The sequence below is a fragment of the Halichoerus grypus genome, chromosome 9 (genome assembly GCF_964656455.1).
Source record: "Halichoerus grypus chromosome 9, mHalGry1.hap1.1, whole genome shotgun sequence".
Classification (NCBI taxonomy): domain Eukaryota; kingdom Metazoa; phylum Chordata; class Mammalia; order Carnivora; family Phocidae; genus Halichoerus; species Halichoerus grypus.
In genome coordinates, this window is record NC_135720.1 from 115,123,879 (window position 1) to 115,137,939 (window position 14,061).

At 41.9% G+C, this 14,061-nt stretch overlaps 1 long non-coding RNA gene and 1 pseudogene across 2 annotated transcripts; one reads left to right on the forward strand and one right to left on the reverse strand.

Annotated features, from left to right (window-relative positions):
• Window positions 1-897: 897 nt before the first annotated feature.
• LOC118522961 (V-type proton ATPase subunit d 2 pseudogene) lies at window positions 898-13,628 on the reverse strand (annotated as a pseudogene). The gene is made up of 2 exons (XR_013441316.1): window positions 12,562-13,628; window positions 898-2,712 (listed from the first exon to the last, which is right to left on the reverse strand). The product of XR_013441316.1 is annotated as a V-type proton ATPase subunit d 2 pseudogene (transcript).
• Window positions 12,144-13,764, forward strand: LOC144379095 (uncharacterized). Its single transcript, XR_013441317.1, has 3 exons — window positions 12,144-12,286; window positions 12,458-12,591; window positions 13,628-13,764. It is a non-coding gene; the product is annotated as an uncharacterized LOC144379095 (long non-coding RNA).
• Window positions 13,765-14,061: the final 297 nt, after the last annotated feature.

Consider the following 14,061-nt stretch of genomic DNA (forward strand, 5'->3'; position numbering starts at 1 on the left):
TCTGCTACCATGGGGTACTTAAAAATTTTCTGATGAGATCAGTGACAATATTAATGAATATGATTTGAAAAGATAGTGTATAAAGTGTGCTGACATTTCAAGTATCTGCATAATTCAGTGAACTGATACTCTCTAATGATCAATGCACAATTGTTGCAGAAGCCTGTATGGGCAAAGAAATCCTTTTAAAGTGCAGGATAGGTCAATGGATTTCAACGATTTCCTGTCATTTATTCCCTGAATCAGAAACTTTAGACTCACATTCTTACATTTCCCTTGAACCCTTCATTTTATTACTCAGTACTTAGTGTAAATTCCACCTCTCAGACAGTCTTAAGTATATTCTCTCATCTTTAAGACTATTTTTAATGTCTTCATTTAGAGCTTTGATAATTTTACTTGTTTTATAATGAATGTCAAATCTCTAACACAGCAGAGAAGGCAATTCTTGATCTTGCTACTGCTTACCTCTCCTGTATCTCCCTGTTTCACTTTTCTCCTCAGTTAGTTAATCTGATTATAGATATAGATCTTTATGAAAACATGCTGATTCATGACTGCCTGCCTTTACTTTCTTGTGGTTTCTTTTGTCTGGAATGTTCCCCTTCTACTGCTTACTTGGAAAATTCCAAGTTTACATCTATCAAAATTCCATTCAGATGTCTCCTTCTCCAGGAAACTTTTCTTGACCTGCTTCATACCAGTAAGAGTTAGTCCCTTTATTTTTCTGGGTTACTTTGTATTTTTTTTTCTATTGCTATACATATCCTTCTGTAATGCATTGGCTCTCTGTAGAATTCTTGTTAGAGTTATCTTTTGGTTTGATGATGTTTACATACACACACACACACACACACACACGTATTTTAAAGATTTTATTTATTTATTTGAGAGAAAGAGTGAGAGAGAGCACCAGTGGGGGAAGGGGCAGAGGCAGAGGGAGAAGCAGACTCCCCATTGAGCAGGGAGCCCCATGCGGGCTCAATCCTGGGGCTCCAGGATCATGACCTGAGCCCAAGGGAGATGCTCAACCGACTGAGCCACCCAGGCACCCCGATGTTTACCTATATTGAGTAATCCCATAAAAAACAGGCCTGTGAAACCCCCTATTGGACTTCCTAAAACAGTATTGTCGAGAGGCTCACTTTTTAAAATAGGAACTTGAGAAATTTCCTGGTCTTGCTTTGGATTTATTTTATATGATAGTCACTGTTAACACCATTTTGAGTTGGTTGCTGGAAAATTTCAAGCCAAAATTGTTGCCTACCTCTAGATTTTGTGATCTAAATTAGCTTCATTTTAGACTCTAGTGAGGTGTCTTGCTTCATGTGAACTGAAGTCTGGTAAAGTCCATTTTCCCATATTGATACTGGGGAGCGGTATGGGAACCACTAATGTGCAGAACTTGCAGCCTGAAATCAGTAAATCTCCTGTTTTACAATCCACCTGTTGCTCTCTGGAGGATACGTAGGTGGGTGATGCTCGGTGTTTGAGAAGCTTAGGGAAGCCATATCATTGTGTTTTCTCTTCTAATATATGCAATATTTTCCCGTTGGAAAGGGGTTGTTGGATAATTTTCTACTTTCCCAAGAAGCTAATTATTTTTTCCATTATTTGATAGATTTTTTTTCTCCCTTCCTGTGTAAAAACATGGGTTAATTGTGAAGTGGAAAGTGACGTATCCAAGAGGATCTAGAACCTCAAACTCCAGCTGTTTTGGTGGAGAAGCTGCACATTTCTTTTTTTTTCTTCTTTTTTAAAAATTAGATCTGATTTTTAATACAACCAAACAAGACTAGAAAAAGTTACCATAGGGTTAATTAGAATTAATGTCTAAGGTCTGGTAAAAAATGAGACATAAACGTGGAAACAAAATTTAAAGCTGCTGGAAAAAAAAAGAAACACTGTTTCAGGGTTAGTTTACTGTTTCCAGTGAGCCTGCAATTCATGAAGGTGCAGTATGGATTATTTTTGAATAACCCAGATCATATAACACAATTCTTTTTATTTTCCTCAAAACCTCTTCTTAATATTTATGATTTTCTGCAGTTGAGGCCCCACACTGGGTCATAACATTGGAATGTAACTGTTTACTTCGATGTCTTTGTGAAATGCATTCTGCTATCTACACGATATTTCTCATTTCTTGTTCCTTCAGCTTTGTGTATACGTAAAACACGCCATAGTGGGATTACATGTTGAATGCCAGCACGTTCATTTGTACCTCACGCTCATAAAACACATCTTCCAACGTCTTTCCTCTGCTGCCATCACCCACGGTCTCAAACAAAGGCTTATATCCTCCATAATGGTCAGCTACTCTCCTCATCTGATCAGTCTTCTGCTTGAGCCAACAGGTGCCACCCCTCAGAACAGAGCTCGCTACAAATTGGGTAGAGGGTCTCCCGGTCATCTTTACTCAGTTCAATGCCAAAGGAGTTAAAAGCAATAAAAGCACCTTTGGTAACTTCAAACTCAAGAATGGGATGCATAATTTCTGCTGTGACATCACCATGATTCTTACAGAATTTAGAGAATGCCTCGAGGTAAGATTTGTACAGTTTATTGTACAGTAATTCAATATTCAGTTCATCTAGGGTATTTTCAGACATATAGTCCATACAGCTCCATGCCCTCAAGCATAGGGAAGGAGATCACAGCCAAGTTAGGCTGAAACAGCTCTGGATCCTGGTCACCTCCTGAAGATTTGCTCTAGATTGGAAAAAAAAAAAGTGCTACTAGTTATGAGGAGTTATCAGAAAGAAATCTATCAGCCAATAGTCAGGGTTTTCATGACTAGTCTCCTCTGGTTTTCAGTGGCTTTCAACACAGCATGCTCAGCCCCGTTTTTACAGCAACAGTGAATCAGTGAGATAACCCCAGTAAACCCAGGAAACAAACCCAGACTGGGAGAAGGAGAGTAGGCTGCTGAGTTCTTGACTTAAAAACAAGGCCCTGGAAAATTGACCAGGTATACAGTTTCCATGGGAGAAAACACTGATCAGTTTGTATGTCTTTAGAGTAGGAAATTTAAAGGCTGGGAGTCTGCTGCTTGTTTCTTTGAGAACTGGTGTGGCTACACTATGGGTATCAAGGAAAGGAGCTTCCTTTGGAAGGTGCCCTTAAATTATGATGAGGTCCTCATCTGGAGGATATTGGAAAATGAAAACTATTGTCCGTCATGTTCAATGGAGCTCCTATTTTTATTGATTCCAAGAGATTAGTATTAACTCACATGAATCCAAGACAGGAGTCTCAAATACATAGTTGGGTGGGGGGGGGGCAAGAAATTAACCAAGGTTCCTAATGCTTTAAATGTTCATAACATTTAAGAAAAATTCCAGGCTGGGATAAGGTCAAAGTATAGGATCTGTGAACCTGAGTTCCCTGCCACCCTTTTTTCCAGAGACTGCAGAGAAAAATTCCAATCTGTAAGTTACACAATTAGGTTAAGTAAGTTAAAGAAGTTAGCCTTCAGAGGATGGAATCTTTTAATGATTTTCTACTTGGAAAAGTTGTCTTCCTTTTTTTTTTTTTATTCTTCAAATTTTTATTTAAATTCTAATTAGTTAACATACAGCGCAAAATTGGCTTCAGGAGTAGAATTCAGTGGTTCATCACTTACATACACCCCCCAGTGCTCATCACAAGTGCCTTCCTTAATACCCATCACCCACTTAACCCACCCCCCACTCACCTCCCTCCATCTATCCTCAGATTGTTCTCTATCGTTAAGAGTCTCTTATGGTTTGTTTCCCTCTCTCTCTCTCCCCCCCTCATACGTTCATCTGTTTTGTTTCCTAAATTCCACACTTGAGCGAAATCATATGGTATTTGTCTTTCTCTGCCTAATTTTTCTTAGCATAATACACTCTAGCTCCATCCCGATAGTTGTGAATGGCAGGAAAGTTGCCTTGCAAATTAAAAAAGTATAGACTTATTATAAAACCTTAGTTCAAAAGTAAATACTATACTCTGATAAATGTAAGATGAAAAAGTACAAACTCATGTAAAAATAACTAAGTTATAATGAATGCTTAAACAGTGTTGTTTTTTTTTAAATATACTTCCTGTTCCTAAAACATTTTTGTATGAAAAATGGGAAAATATAATTCTGGTTTAATTTCCTCAGTGTCTTTGGTAAGTTATAAAATAAAAATCAGATATACAACTGGACTGTAGACCAATAATAAGTGGTCATAAAAAGACTTTAAAAATTTCTCTGCAGTGGGGCACCCAGCGGGCTCAGTCAGTGGAGCATGTGATGCTTGATCTCAGGGTCGTGAATTTGAGCCCCATGTTGGGTGTAGAGATTGTTTAAATAAATAAACTTAAAAAAAAATCTCTCTGCACTAAAAATCTAAACTAGTACGTAGAGGATTACTCAATACAGTAAATTCAAGAGAACTTAATTTTAATCTAAGCTTATTTAATATTCTTGAGCTGGGTAAACATTTTCATAAGTTAAATTATTTTGTGCATTTTGAGTTTAAATTATGTCCCTGCTCTGATTTCATCATTTATAAAATAAAAATGCAATCATAGCATTTCTGTCCATATAAAACCATGCCTTTTTTTTTAAGTATACTTTTTTTGGGGGGGCAGTTTCAGGTTTACAGAAAAATTGAATGGAAAGTACAGATAGTTTTCATATGTTCCCTCACTCCCTACCTTCTCCCAAATTCCTCTGTTAGTAACATCTTGCACTAGTGTCCTATATTTGTTACAACTGATGAGCCAATGTTGTTACATTATTTAAAAAAAAATTTCATTTATTTTTTTGAGAGAGAGAGTGAGAGAGAGATCATGAGCAGGGGGAGGGGTAGAGGGAGAAACAGACTCCCTGCCAATCAGGGAGCCCAACATGAGTCTTGATCCCAGGACCCTGGGATCATGACCTGAGCTGAAGGCAGACCCTTAACTGACTGAGCCACCCAGGCGCCCTGTTGTTACATTATTAAGTAAAGTCTGTAGTTTTACATTAGGTCTTTGTATTGTACATTCTATGGGTTTTGGCAAATGTGTAATTATATTTATCCACCGTTTCAATATCATACAGAATAGCTTCACTGCCCTAAAAATACCCTGAGCTCCATCTATTCTTCTCTGCTTCCCTCTTTCCCAGTGAACCCCTGGTGATCACTGATCTTTTTACCGTCTTTTTACTGTCTCCAGTTTGACCTTTTTCAGAATGTCCTATAGTTGGGAATCCCAGTATGTAGCCTTTTCAGATGACTTCTTTCACTTAGCAATATGCATTTAAGTTTCCTCCATATCTTTTTGTGGTTTGATAGCTCATTTTAAAAAAATTGCTTAATAATATTCCATTGTGTGAATGTACCAATTTGTTTATCTATTTACCCACTGAAGGATATCTTATTACTTACAAGTTTTGGCAGCCCCCATCTTTTCAAATTGAAATGCTACATTAAGTGGAATGTCCTAAATTTCATTCACTTACCTTATAAAGCAGACTTTGTTATGTCTTAAATTAATGTCTAGAGGTATGTAAATGTAGTCATGGGTGCTCAAACAGAGATACAATTTAAATATTCAGTATCACAGATGACATGGAATCCTCATGTTACTCCAATTACAGTATCTGGTAAAAGTTAAGGTGTCATACTTCTCAGACAATTTTTTTAAAAAAAGATTTTATTTATTTATTTGAGAGAGAGAGAGCTTGTGAGCACAAGCAGGGGGAAGCACAGAGGGAGAGGGAGAAGCAGACTCCCGGCTGAGCAGGGGTGCTGGAAGATGCGGAGCTGGATCCCAGGACCGTGGTCATGAAATGAGCGGAAGGCAGATGCCTAACCCACTGAACCAACCAGGCATCCCACAGACAAATTTTTAATATTAATGGTGACTGTATTTTTCTTTAAGATTTTTATTTTTTTTTAATTTGACAGAGAGAAAGAGAGAGAGCACAAGCAGGGGGAGCGGCAGGCAGATGGAGAGGGAGAAGCAGGCTTCCTGCGGAGCAAGGAGCCTGATGCGGGGCTGGATCCCAAGACCCTAGGATCATGACCCGAGCCGAAGTTTGCTTAACCAACTGAGCCACCCAGGAGCCCCGGTTATATTTTTCTTTAATATTAACCTAATGTAAACTTCTAAAATCTCTAATTGACTTTGGGACCTTGGTCTGGTATCTTCTGCCTAAATGGTTGCTGCACTTGAGCATGTGTTTCACTTCTCAGATGTCTGTTAACATTTTTCATGATTGTCATGACAATTGTAGACAATTATAAAAACAGTAAAGAGAAGAGCTTACATTTCTAACAGCCCTTGTGTCACTTTCTGCTGAAGACACTGTGAAATCTTTAAATCTAGTTAATACCCAACTAACATTTTTCTATGGGAATTCAAAGCTATACTAATGATATTCATTGGACTGTTAGAACAATTCACGAAAGACTTAAGGTTTCTAAATGCTGAGGTTGTTTTCACATTCCATTTAATATCAAGGGAGGAATCTTTGTGCTATGTGAGGCCATCTGTATTGAGCAGCTGGGCAGTTGGAGTTGAAAATCTTCCTAAATGTTCAGGATATGGAATTGATCTGATTTTAGGGAATGGGTATTTCTTTTTCTTTCTTTCTTTTTTTTTTACCCTAGAGAGAAAAAGAAAGAGGTTCCTGTCTTGCATGTAGAACTTATTTGCTCTGCTTTATTCAGCATGGCTCTGTGTTTGTACCAGTGTTTGTAACAGTCTCCAAGAGTAGCAGTCTTCAAATTGGGGTTTTGTATTTTCGGGGGTATCAGAAGGCTTTCCAAAGGGGACATAAGCACAGAAAATTTTAAGGAAATCTAGACCCACAACATCCGTGTGCACACTCTTGAAAAAGTGATGTGCTTAATCAAACGCTTGGTGTTTTAAGCCCCTTTAAAAAAAAATAAAAGTGACATGCTTATGACTGCTCTTATAGTATTTAATCTTTTTCTCCCACATTACAAGAGGAAGGTGTACCACTTACATATCCAAGATATAATTATGGTGCCTTGACCTGGGGATAAAATACTTCTGAGTACCAAAGAAAAGGACAGTTCAAAACCTGTAGCCATGAAGCCTCCTTTAACCACAACTTTGTGTCCTTCTATATTTCTGTTAAGGGTGCTGATCCTCAACCATTTTGCCCCTCAGGGGAGACACCTGGCAATATCTGCAGACAGTTTTTTATTGCCATAACTGAGGGGTTCTGGTTGGGGATCAGTGCTAGTGGGTAGAGGTGGGGAATGCTGCTAAACATCCTACAATGCATGGGATACCTGATAATGAAGAATTTATTCAACCCCAAATGTCAATAATGCTCCAGGTTGAGTAACTTATATGTTAAGGGTGATATGTGGCATAAGAAATGGAGTTTTGGCCTGTGTTACAATATTCTGGATTTGCATAATTCCTCAGTGGAAAAGTTGGAAAGCTGAAAAATTGCATCTGATAACCTTGAGGCTTCCTTTTCTTTCTTTTTCTTTTTTTTTATGATTTTTTTTATTTGAGAGGGAGAGAGTGCGCACTAGAGGGCGGGGTGGGGGTGGGGTGGGCAGCGGCAGAGGGAGCAGGAGAAGCAGACTCCCCGCTGAGCAGGGAGCCCAAGGTGGGGCTCGTCCCAGGACTGAGTCACCCAGGCGCCCAGAAGGCTTCCTTTTCTAATTTTAAAGGATTAATGGCTTCTTAGCATTGGCAAGAAATACTGATGGTGGTGCTTTTTAAATTCCATTCAGGGGGCGCCTGGGTGGCTCAGTCGTTAAGCGTCTGCCTTCGGCTCAGGTCATGATCCCGGGGTCCTGGGATCGAGCCCCGCATCGGGCTCCCTGCTCGGCGGGAAGCCTGCTTCTCCCTCTCCCACTCCCCCTGCTTGTGTTCCCTCTCTCGCTGTGTCTCTCTCAAATAAATAAAATCTAAAAAAAAAAAAAAAAATTCCATTCAGGTGACAAATTCATGGCAAGGTTCCAATCCTTATCTGTTTTGGCATTAGAATATTCTCAATTTAAGGGCGCCTAGGTGGCTCAGTTGGTTAAGCATTTGACTCTTGATTTCAGCTCAGGTCATGATCTCAGGGTCGTGAGATTGAGCCCTGCATTGGGCTCACGATGGGTGCGGAGCCTGCTTAAGATTCTCTCTCTCCTTCTCCCTCTGCCCCACCTCTACCCCCACCCCCACTGGCACGCGTGCTCTCTCTCTAAAAATAAAAAAAATAATATTCTCAATTTATAAAAATCGTGTAAAGAAATAGTAACTTACAAGAGTTCCCTAAGAACTAACAAAGACCTACTCACTTATCTCATCTGTACTTCACTTGCTTATGTTGCATGATTTGAGAGCAGTGAAGGCAAAAGTCTCGACATTTACTTCTGACAGATCGACATCATATTTTGGAGTAAGATAAACACATACTGGGAGTACTTTAATATATGTTTTCTTGAACTTATTCTGACTTACAGGAGAAATATTTTTATGGACTTTTACCAAATATTACTGGATCATACAAAGACATTTTTCTATTTGGGTATAAGTCTATGATATACTGTTACTTCTCTGCTCATTTATTTGTTTTTATTATATACCACTAGATTCAGGTTAATCTGATGGAAATATTTTGTGGATTCTGCTGTAAATAATTCACATAGCAATCAGAAATAGAATTTTTGTAAACTTACACTGGGTAATGATCTAATACCTTTTCTTCATTTTGCAGTTAATTTCCACTAAGTAGATTAAATTGTGTTCTTAAAAGCAGAATTCCACTTATCTGGGGATACAAAACAAAATGTTCCAAAATGTAGTCTTGGTTGTAATACTCTAAATTTTTTTTTTTTAAGATTTTATTTATTTATTTGACAGAGAGAGACATAGAGAGAGAGCACAAGCAGGGGGAGTGGGAGAGGGAGAAGCAGGCTTCCCGCTGAGCAGGGAGCCCGATGCAGGGCTCTATCCCAGGACCCTGGGATCATGACCTGAGCCGAAGGCAGACGCTTAACGACTGAGCCACCCAGGCGCCCCTGGTTGTAATACGCTAAACTCTAGAAATCCAGGTTCATTTATTTGGGATTAATTTCTCCCTCTTGGACGTTGATACACTGTTCTATACCTAACAAATGCATGATTACAAAATTAATCATTTTCTACAGTCAAATGAAATTACACACATACACATGCACAATAGTTTAGTGTCCATCTCTTTGTCATAATTTTTAAATGCACTTCCAAATGACATTAAAAAATGGGGAAAAGGTCTTTATTCAGAACCTATTGATTTTTAACTTCCAAATCTGTGGGTTTGTTTCTTTTTAACCCTAGTTTCATCCAATTTGAGTTTCACAAACAAGATGCCTCTAACAGGTATAAATATTAGTTATTTCATAAGAATTTTAAAAGCTTCTTTGGTATACTTCTAAGAACTGAGAAAGTGAAAGAAACTAATGTGTAAAAGTAGTTTTGCAAATCAGGTAGTTTCTAATTCTTTGCTTCAACAAAATTGAAGAAGAACTCTACATTTGAGTTGTGAGATTATTTGAAATAGTATTTAATAATAGCTCACCATGTGAGTTTTGTCATATAACCAAGAAGAAATTTTAAAAATTGGGTGAAGTTGCTACAACAAAATTCCTTCCATTCTTATATTTATTCTGTTTCCATACTTTTATATGTGAATAAGATTTTTTAGTTCTTTATGTTAAAATATTTTTAAAGGAATAGAAATCATATGGAACTGGCTTCATAATAACAATAAATAACTTTCATCAACATGAAGTTGGGAAAATAAAGCCCCTATCCATCTCTGTAAGAGAAGCATTTCCAATTAAATAGTTACTTTTTAAAAATTTATATGTTTACTACTTTTATTTACTCAAATCTGTGTTATTTATATTATTTTGATCAATTATCTCTAATAATTATAGTACTATCTTAATTCATCTGACTTTTCAAACATTAGATCAAGAAATAAAATATTTATTTTAAGAACATATTTTGTTGCAAAAAAGCATGGTAGATGGATCAAGAAAAGATTTCCAAAACCAAAAATACATTACATTGGAATGTCGGGCCAGGGTTGAGAAAAAAATTCTACCGGGGGAGGAAAATGAAAATATGAATTCAAAAGAAAAAAAAGGAGCAATGTAAAATTTCCAACTGTTAAGGAACAGGTTGTGCATTTTAAAAATTAGTGATGGGTGTCAACACATTATGGTAATTAGATTCCACTGGACACGTGACAAGGTGATTAACAGTTTTATTTAAATGTGTTAATATATGTGATGTGTTGGAAATTATATTCTTTGCAACTCTTTGGATCCATGCTGAGAATTTCAGGTCCACCTAAGCCTGTGGAAGGAGGCATATATTTCACAACTCTCTCCAGGGAGATGTGAAGGAAAGACCACTGAGCTATTATTCCCCCTTCTCATGTTCCCCTAATCGGAAATGGACAAACACTTGGAGGAGAGAACCTATAGGTGTCAGCAGAGAGATGAAGGAGTGGACAGTTTTTTCAGTTCTCTGTCAAAAGTCCTTCTCAAACAGAGGAAGGAAACACGAATGGAAAGACACACTAGTCTTGAAGCACCCATTTATACAGTAAGTTCTTTAATTTTTAGCAATTCTTCCCCTACTGCAGAGACCCAATTTTTCCCCTCCCTCACAATTTTCATTCCTCCCCCATATTTACTTGAAGATGAGCATATTACCCCCTTTTACTATCTGGGAAGAGAAAATGACCTGTGTGAGGCTAGCAGGGAAGTGGGAGTTAGGAGGTTGTAGAGCAAACCATTAGTCTTAAACTTGAAGTGGTATAAACATTTAAATGCCAGAACTGGGGCAAAATCGGGAAACAATGCAGGAAAAGAGGTGCAAGTCCCTGGCATTAGACGACTGCTGTTCTAGAAGTCTGTCCCGAAGCAGTGTCTTTCCTTTAATGAACCCTGCATCTGGGGACCACACCAAGTTTCTTTGACTCCAAATTTGCTCCTTGTATTTGCCTGGGGTGGACATCCCTTTTGATTACCCAATCACATCACTGCGTAGCACCATTTACACACTCACACATGCTCACTTAAGAGTTTTGTTTGTTTATTTATTATTTATTTAGAAAGATTTTATTTATTTGAGAGACAGAGAGCACGAGTGGGGAGGAGGGGCAGTGACAGAGGGAGAGGGACAAGCAGACCCCCCACTGAGCAAGGAGCCAGACTTGGGGCTCAATCCCAGGATCCTGAGATCATGACCTGAGCCGAAGGCAGACGCTTAACCAACTGAGTCACCTAGGCGCCCTGTTTATTTGTTTTTAATCAACGCTGGGACCTGGTTTCCTCCCATTGAATCACAGAGGAAAATTTGGGGAATGCAAGAAGAGTTCTTGAAGTGGATCTCTTGGATTTAAGGTAACCATTTCTCAGGTGCCTGGGTGCCCTTCTGGTCCCTCTCCGAGCTCCTGGCTCAACTTCCCCTGACCGTGTGAAGAAGTAGGGGAGATCCGAATGCAGACCAGGCCTGCGGAGCTCAGCTCACAGGGGCTGGCCATCCCTGGTGGAGCCTGTCATTGGGCACTGGGACTCCCGGAAAACGCATACTGCAGATTTTGCAGTTCTCCATCTTGACTGCTTCTCAGACTGACCATCAGGATGAGTTTTCACCAGCCTCTTGCCACACCTCCTCCCATCCAAGCAGCAGCAGGAACTCTCTTGCATGTGCTGAGTCCCAAGTGGTGGCTTCTTGGCCACACCGTCTGCCTGCCAGGCTGACTTGCCTTCCCGAAGGGCATACTGCCTTCCATCCTCTAGCACATCTGTGAGTCACCCTAGCTTACGAGTGGCGGGATATTGCGAACCTCACCTATAAAGTGTGGGAAACCCACCAGTCAAGCTGAAGAGGCCTGGTATCCCCACTCGCTTTTACTCAAGCTTTTCATCTATATTATTCAAATTCCTCTCTAATAACCAGAGCACCTCGGACAAGTAGGCCAGCATTTATGTCCATCAGGATTATAAGGAGGTAGGAAGATAGCTTTGAGAAGGGAAGAGGAGAGGGTTTATACCTCTCTCTAGGCTGGAACCCTGGTCATGCTTAAGGCACCCTGCACAGTGCCCGAGTCCCTGGTCTGAGGCGGGATTTCCTTTCCCACTTGTCCCTCCGAACCTCGTCGCAGTCTGAGGGATCCGGCGTGAGGCCAGAGGGCTGTGTGACAGCGAAGAAGCCTGTGGCGCAAACGCAGCCACCTCACGTTAACGGGAACGAGTTATATACCCGAGCAAACGTGACGAGAACCGAAGGAATACATGTCCGACTCCAGGTAGTCTCCAGGCACCCTCCCCCAGGGCCTGGATTCCTCTCCCTGATCCCGCGAGGACGAGAGCACTCGTACAGCCCCTACCAGTAGAGGGTCTAAGGGTCTGGGCAGACCCCCCGTCCTCCCCCGTCGGGGACAGACCCGCTCTCACTGCTCTCCCCCACCTCACTCCAGGGCGCCACGGAGAGACCCGGACAGAAACCTAGCGGCCCGTATCCCTTCCTCACTACCCCAGCTGGGTGATGCCCGGGGGACACGACTACCTCCCCAAATCTCACCTGCATTAGCGTCACCTGCGCGTTCTTCAGGTATTTGCGGAGCCACTGGATGCCCTCCTCCTCCAGGCAGGCGCTCAGGGACAATAAGGGACCTCCCATGGAGCCTCGGGTTTCCAGCCGCAGTGACCGCTTCTGTCCAGGTCTTCCACCGGGCGCTGGCATTTCAGTGAGGGCCCTCCGAGGCGCGGAGCGGCGGGGCTCCCAGGGGCCCCTCTGCGGGGGCTGCTGCCCTCACCCCCCGAGTCCTCCGGAAGCGCATCGGCGGGCTCGCAGGGGGCCTGGCTATGATTGGCTCCACTGAACGTCAATCAGAGCTCGGCGCGGTGGGGGCGGGGGGCGTCGCCGAGGGTCCCCACTGCTTAAAGCCGCTAGGGCTCATTCCCACGTTCTCTGGAGAAGCCGCTTCTCCGGGTGCCCTCAGTCACCGTCCCCGAGGTTCTCCCAGTTTGTGGGCGCTGTTTCTGCCCCCAGGGCCGGGATCCCGGTACTCCGCTTCGGCCCCCTGCGGTCTCAGCTCCCAGGCTCGGTCCCCAACCCCCGGGGCGCGGGGCAGCCAGGCCAGGGATCGGCGGCCGAGAAGCACCCCGGCCTGGGAGGCCCGGTGCGGCTGCTGTGCGCACCTCTCCAAGCCCCGAGCGGCTGCTGCGCGGCCCGTTAGTGCCCGCACGGAGGGAAGGGGGTGTCCAGGGCTGGGGAGGGAGAGAGCGGGACGGGGAGGGAGAGAGCGGGACGAGGAGGGAGAGAGCGGGACGGGGAGGGAGGGAGCGGGACGAGGAGGAAGAGGCGGCCGAGTGGGGAAAGGGCGAGGGGAGAAGGTTGTGGGGGAGGAGGAGTGTTAGCAGCGAAAGCTCTTGCTTCTCTCGGTCCCACTCCGGCGGCTTCTCACCTCCATTCCGCTCTCACCTGCTCACCTCTGCGGGTGAGAGGAGCGGCAGCGGGGTTTCCGGGAGCGTTCTCCGCTTCTGGCGGGGCTGCAGCATGAAACAGGGACCTCGAATCTAAGTCCACTTCAGCTGAATGGATAAATGCAAAACTGGACTAATCCTGGCATCTTCCCCACTGGCAGGTAGAAAAGAGGGACGTCATCTGTTCCTGAGTAGAAGAACTTGAAACCGCAGGTAGCGTGGACGTGGAAATGTGGGGCCGTAGGAATCTCCAGCACTGGCCACACTCCTAAGTCCACTTCCAAACCTCGTTCACGACCCTGAATGGAATAAATAATATATAAATACATAATAAAAAGTATATATTTATATAAAACGTTTTTATTTATAAATATGTAATACATAGTAATATAAAATTTTAATCATATATATATATAATATATAAATATATATATTTAGTGGAGTGGAATAGAATAAAATAGACCAATGTTCAATGCCGATTACCATGCTAAATGACCATTGCATTTGAGATGGACTAGAATAAAATGGAACAGAAAATGTCAGCCTGCATCACAGGCAGTGAGCATAGCTATAGTTTCATGTGACATTTGTTTCT